Raw genomic sequence first — 7,498 nt, 5'->3', positions numbered from 1 at the left:
GGACATGTTATCCCCACCCAAATAGAGCTGGAAGTTGAGGAGATGTGATTTCCCAAAGGAAATTCTAAGGATCATTTAACAGAAGAAAGGTGCAGGGATGTCTGAGGACGACAGCATCCTCCAAGCACCCAATGCCTGCAATGAGCCTCCACAGCCCCCAGCCTCATCCTCCACTGGAACAACTTCTCTGCGTAAATGCTCAAAACAAACCCACTCCACCACTGACAAATGTGCATCCCCCAGAAAAATGGCTTCTGTGAGACCCATTTATTCCTTTCCCAAATGAACTTTGTTCTTCTTGAAATCCTTTAATGAGGAGAAAACAAGCATCACACATCTATCTGGATGTGGACTCGGGGCCAGAGGTGTTTGATGATTTATTAATTGACCTACCAAATCTAGTTTGTCTCTAAGGGCCCAATGCTAACGGGCCATTCCATTTAGTACTCGGCCAAATTTGATTCCATGAAGTGAATCCCTTTTCAGTTACTTCTAACAGAAATTTTGTTTGGCAATTCAAGTCAGTGAGCATTTATTAAGCACCAAGTATATGTCACAGACAGCTGGGCTGGGACTGCAGCGCTGGAGGTGACCCAGATCCTGCTCACAGCCCAGTGGATGGGACAGGACTATGAACCAATGTTTTCAGTGTCATGCAGACAATACTTATCAGCTTCCTAGGGTTTGCCAGAGCAAATCACCACAAACCGTGGCTTGAAACAGAAATACATTCATTCACCATTCTGGAGGCCAGAAGTCCAAAATTCAGGTGTTAGCAGGGTTGATTACTTTTGAATGTTCTGAGGAAGAATCCATTCCATGTCTTTCTCCTAGCTTCTGGTGGCTGCTCTCTTAACTACTGGCCATCCTCGGTATTCTTTGGCTTGTAGACACTTCACTCCAATCTCTGTCTCCATCTTCACATGGCCATCCCTTCTGCGTCTGTGTCAAATCTTCCTTTGCCTTTCCTCTTATAAGGACAGATGTCATTGGACTTAGAACCCACCTTTATCCAGGATGATACCTTCTTGAGATCTTTAGCATAATTTGATCTGCAAAGACCCTTTTTCCAAATAAGTTCACCTTCACAGATTCTAGGTGGCCATATCTTTTGGGGTCCACCGTTCTACCCGCAAAAATCCTTGTGCGAGGTATAGAGAGGCATCAGAGAAGGGAGTGGTTTTCTGTCTTTAGAAGGGGATGGCAGTGGTGTCTTCTCAGAGGAGGGCATGGTTGAGCTGTCTGAGAAGAGAATGGGAGTTTATAGGAGAAGGAAGTGGGGAAAGGGCATTCCAGGAAGCAGCAGGTGCTGAGGCGAAAAACAGAAAGCAAGCAGTCACGTACAGGGAACAAATAGCAGTGTGACATGGCTGGGCATGGAAGGAGCGTGACGGAGGATGAGGCTGCAGAGGGAGGTGGGGCCAGGCCCTGATGGAGCTTGAGAACCTTGAGAAGAAGTCTGGACTGGATCCTGGGCAACACGGAATCACTGAAGAGAGAGCCAGTTTTTTTTCTGCATAGATGAGTGTTCAGTTCTACTCAAAGGCTCTTTTCTTACAGATTTTATGCATTTGCAATCTTGGCAATTAATAGGTATGAGCTACCTGAGGGAAGGGCACATTTGATTTACCTTTGTATGTAGCACAATGCCTATGTCTAATGTCTAACCCATAGTACATGCTCAGTAAACATACTCATTTTAATGAATGAACTGTAAAAGGTGATTACCAAAGGCAGGTGGCCTCCAGCCCTCACTCATCAGAGACAGTATGGGAATAAAGTACAGAACTTGTGTTTATGAGACTCTATCCAAATCACAGTTCTGCTTCCTATGAACTCTGTGACCTTAGGTGAGCCCTTCACTTTTTGGTTCTCAGTTTGTGCCTCTGAATGATGGAAATAATCATCACCATCATAAACACTGCAGGTTAATGTCTGAACGTCAGGCAGTGCATGCCCCGAGCAGCCTCACATAAACAGGAATTAGATCTGAAGAGTCTGAAGTGCTGATGGAGTGGGGCCCAGAGCCGGGGTTGGCTGTGTTAGCATCTTCAGCAGCTTGGAGGCCAGAGGCTCAGGGGGATGCCAATGATGCATCTGGCATTAGGGCAGCCTCTGGCTGTGGCAGTGTCAGGGATGATCCCTCTGTGACAAGTCATGGAACTGCCACCACAGCTGCTCACACACACTGTGTGATCGTCCCTCTGTGGGAACTAGGAGTTTCTCAGCTCCCAAACCAGAGGTGGGAACAGGTGGGCTCCAGAAAGGCCATCATGGAACCATGCCTCAACATGAGAGACTGGGGAGCCTTCCTTCCTGACCTGGTTCCACTCAGGCCTGCCTCCTAGCTCTGGGCTCCCATAGGCCACCCAGGAAAGCCTAGGGATAGAGTTTACTTGGTGCTTTGTGCTCCACTGTCCTCTCCTGGGGTGGGGTCCTGGCTCTGAGCCTCTGCTCAGGCTTCTCTCTGTCCAATAGGGCTGCCCATAGTGGCCTCCCTGACCACACCCTCCCTCCACCTCCCTGCACCATCTGAGTACCAGGTTAACACTACTTTCTTCTTCCTGGCCTCAGCTTACTGGTGCAGAGCTGCAGCTGGAATAATCAGAATATTTCCCTTGAGGATTTGGATTTGGGGCAATGAGTCCACTGGTTGTGGGGGTGAGGCTACAGGACTCTAGCATCTGTAGCTCTGTAGCTCAAACCAGAGCCACGCGCATCCGGTTGTGGGAAGTGGGACAAGTGGTGCTGCAGAGAGGAGAACGAGGCACGAGCAGGAAGCTGAAAGGTGAGAAAGCACCTGTGGAGGGGTTGGCGGACCTTCCATCCTTTATGTCCCGCAAGCCCAGCTGTCCTTCCCGAGAGCCCCTCCTTGTACTGGAACTACATTGAGTGAGTTTCAGCTTCATACAACTTGGGTATCCGTACCAGCAATGTGCTTTCCGTCCTACATAAACCCTACTCTACTTAAAAGGACCAACACGGGTTGTTCATTTGTGATGCCTGTGCCTAGCGCAGAGCACTCAGTGCTGATGCAGGATGATGACAAACACCTCGTACTGAGCATCTCCTAAGCGCTGAAGGGCCCTCAGGGTCCAACAAGTGTTAATTCTTTAAACTTTATAGTGATGCTTTGAGGAAGTATCATTTTATGTCCAATTACAGATGAGGAACATGAGGTACACCCAGAGGTGTTAAGCAATTGTGCCTAGGTGACAGCTTTAAGCAGAGGGGTTGGCTTCTGGTTACAGAGTCCCACTTTTGGCCCTAGGCCACACTGCCATGCGGGGACACAGGAGGCTGGTTTTTGCCCGGGAGACCTGTGATGAGCTGGAAGAGCAGGAGATACTTTGTAACCTCTGTGGTAAGCAGAGAAAACAGGGAAATGATGCTGTGGGTCACATAAGAGGGAGCCACTAACAACCCCAGACAGAGAGGGCTGAACTGAAAGATTGTCATTGAACTGGACCTTGAAGGATATGTAAGAGTCCATTGGTATAGAATTGGAGGACAGGTCACTATAGGCAGAGGGAACAGATGGTGCAAAAGTTGCAGGGATAAAAGCCTGGTAACCTTTTCTGGTCCACGCTGACATCAGTCTTTTATGAAATACTATTGCACTGACTGGGGATGCCCACAGGCTAATCAAATGCCCAGTAGAGAGATGCTGTGCTGGTCCCCTCTGTATCTACAGAGGCACATTTGAATGGCCGGTCGCTGCCTCTTTAAACCTATGTCCCACACCAGCACTGAACAACAAGTTGATCTCTGTGTGGAACATACCCCCGTGCTTCAAAGTCTTTCTGTCTTGGCCCAGCTTTGGAGTTACTGACCTCTGTGACCTGACTTCAGTCTCTCCCTCTCCCTTCATTCCTGCCACCTTATCCTTCCCTCACTGCTGATTTCACCCAGGAAGTACCTCTGTCCACCCAGATAAAACTCATGGCTGAACTATCCAGGATCCCCAGTCCACATGGCCCCTAATGTCCCAGCCCATCTGTCTTCCCTGTCCCCACAAAAGGGGCTCAGGTAGAGTATAGCATTTGCTTCTCTGCCTGGGAGTGAGACCCCAGCAAACTCTGAAAAGCTCTCCCACTGGATCTTGCACTAATTATAACAGAATTCTTAATGTGTCGCTGAAGTCAGGGGAATTTTCTTGTCCAGACATGGGCAAAAGAAGAGAGAGTAAGATCAGCAAATTAAAACTCACAGGTAAAAGGCAGGGTTTCCCCGAGGGCAAATGTTAACACTATGATAAGGAGACTAAGCCCTGTATAGAAGGCAAGGACAGAGATCTGAGCTCAAGACCCCAACTTTAATTAGGGGCCTTTCAAGGGGACTAAAGAGGATCCAGGTCTCTAGAGCTCTTTGGTTCTCAGCAGAAGTATATATCAATTCTCTCTGAAAAATTTAACTCCCAATCTAGGTCTGACTTGATTTTCAGATAAGTTCAATTCAAAATTAGATTGCGATAGAGATTACCAACCATATATAAAATGGGTGAAAGTCAGCAGAATAAAAAACAGATTTAGACCTTCAAAAGCTTTAAATATTGGAATTATAGTATAAGGTTATAAAATAAGCCTATATTAAATAAAGAAAACAGAAATATGGAGCTGAAAATGTGCAAGGATGAAGAAACTATTAAAAATAGGCAGGCAAATATGAAAATGAGTAACACAGAACTTTCAGAAATGAAAATTAAATTATCGAAGTTAAAAATTCAATTGAATGGGTTAAACAGCAGATTAGACATGATTGCATGGAGAATTGGTGATCTGGAATATAGAGCTAAAGAAATTTATGAGAATATAGTTATGACAGGTAGATGGAAAATATGAAAGAGTAAATGATATGAAGGATAAAATGAGGAGAAATAGGAATTAAAAAGAGCAAATATTCAAGGAAGTAATGGCTGAGAAAATATCCAGAACTGATGAAAAGTATGAATCTACAGATGCAGAAATATAAATATATCAAACGAGTCTAAATAAACAAATCCACACAAATATTATTGTAATAAGCATGCAGAAAAACCAATGACAGAGAAAATCTTAAAAGTGGTAAGACAGTAAAAGGCAGGTTATCTCCAAAGGGATGACTTAAATTAACAGCAAAATTCTCAACAGTAAGGGAAGCCAGAATACAGTCAAATAAGTTCATCAAAACCAAAGTGCTGGGAGAAAATAACTAGCAACAACAACAACAACAACAAAAACAAAAACAGATAAACAAACAAAGAAAACCTATTTTCAAGGATAAGGGCAAAATAAAGACATTTTAAATAAACACTGAGTTTATAATTGTTTGACCTTCGCTAAAAGAACTTCTAAACAATGAACTTCAGGAAGAAGAAAGATGATCTCTGAAGAAGTGCAACAAAGAACAAAAAAAATGGTATACATGTTGGTAAACACAAAACAGACATTGTCTCTATGAAAATAATAATAATAATCACAACCACAATACAGCCAGGAGAAGGGTGACTATATTAAAGCATTTAACATTCTTGTGTTGTTTTTTGTACTGTTGAGGAGAAACATTTAGATATTATTTAATGATGTTAAGTGTAATGTAAAAAGCAAATGCAATGACTAAAAGAACAGAAATTTAGTGTATGACTTACAAAAATATAGCAGTAGAAAAGAGAATTTTAAAAGTTAAACCAACAATAACCATAAAAAAGCAATAAAAATAAAGGAGAAGTACAGAAAAGATAAAGCAAAGAGAAAGTAAACAGTAAACTGCAAGAAACAAACACAAATATATAAATAACCACAACAAATATAAAAGGACTAAAGTCACCTCTTAAAATGTAAAGTTTAGCAGTTTGTATTAAAAATGTAAGTATATGCTGTTTAAAAGAGACAGATCTAAAATATAAAGACACAAAAAGGTAGAGAGTGAAAGGATGGGAAAAATTTACCATATTAAGCTTAACTAATAAATCTGGATGGCTGTAATGATGTAAAAATGTACTTTAACACAAAAAAAGCAATACATTATAACAAGTTCAATCTCTAGGAAGTTGTAAAGTCTATTCACTTATATTACCTAATAATATAGCTTTACACTTGTTAGAAATAGAGAGAAAATGAAAAATTACCTTCATAGTGAGAGAGTTCAATACATCTCTCTAATTATTAACAGATCAAGCAGAAAAAAAAATTAGAAAAGATACAGACATTTGAAAAACCTAATCAACTACCTTAGTTAAAACTCTACAATAGACTAGTGGTTACCAGAAGGTGGGAGAGGGAGAGGCTGAGGGAGTAAAAGGAGTCAAATATGTGGTGACAAAAAAGAATCTAACTATGGGCAGTAAACAGCACACAATGCAATATTTATATGCCTTACTGTTGAATTGTATGCCTGAAACTTACTGGCTTTCCTTAACCAATGACACCATACTAAAAATGGATAAATAAATAAAAATAAAAAGTAAAATGTGTCATTCAAGAAAAAAAAACAACTCTATACCCAGTAATTTGTTGGTGTACATCTTTGGAATCACATTAACACTTTTACAAAAATCGATCACACATTTAGCCATGGAGTAGTTCTCAACCCATTTCAAATGTATTCCTAGTGTGCAATTAAGATGTAAGTCAATAACAAAAAAAAGAAAGCAACAACCAAAACCACCACCAGGCTGTCTAGGCAGATCTGCTTTAAAATTCAGGGACTGCAATCTCTTTCATTCTGACGCCTGATCATTCCTTAGGATGCTGTCCTCATCTGCTCGGGTGAAGCTTGGTCATGGACACATCTTTCTGCCAGCTTGCAGAAAGAGAAAGAGTCCAGGGCAAGCAATTTTATTTTAAACTCACATTGCATTGGTGCTAATTTAATCACACGATGGGCCACACTCAGCCCAAAACAAGCTGAGAATGTATTCTCTGGCTATGCAATGGTGTCCAGGAAAATGTAGAGATCAGAGCTGGAGGATCAACCAGCAGTTTGCCACACGCCCAGACTCATTCTCTGAAGGATAATATTGTTACCAAAACCACACAAGAATAGTAGGAAAAAGAAAATTTCTGGCCAATCTCACTCATGAAAAGAGATATAAAAATCCAAAACAGGAGTAGGAAAAATCTTATTCCAGCAATTTAGAAAATATATAAACAGAATTAAGCATCCTGTTTTTGAAAATGATTTTTCAGATCGGATCGACTGTCAGTTGATTCTCGCAGATGAGAAAACAAAGACAAAGAGAAGCTAAATGACACATCATAGCAAGCTTATGGCTCCAAGTCCCCACCTCCATCTTACCCTCCTTGGATGCTGCCCAGACACAGAAAGCAGCCAGGATGCTTGGAGGGGACCACACCCTTTGCAGTTACACACCAATTATTTCCAATTTTCTGAGTCTAGTATAAACCAGTCGAGTCCATGATTTTCTAGGCTTATTAACTAACTTCATGAGCACTTGGACAGCACTTACTCTACAGAGTACTCTGACATGCATATTCCTCTAATTCTCACAGAAATCCAG

This window comes from Pteropus alecto, unplaced genomic scaffold (assembly GCF_000325575.1).
Source record: "Pteropus alecto unplaced genomic scaffold, ASM32557v1 scaffold120, whole genome shotgun sequence".
Lineage (NCBI taxonomy): Eukaryota > Metazoa > Chordata > Mammalia > Chiroptera > Pteropodidae > Pteropus > Pteropus alecto.
The sequence above is the reverse complement of the archived record's forward strand: the minus strand, read 5'-3'. Positions refer to the sequence as shown.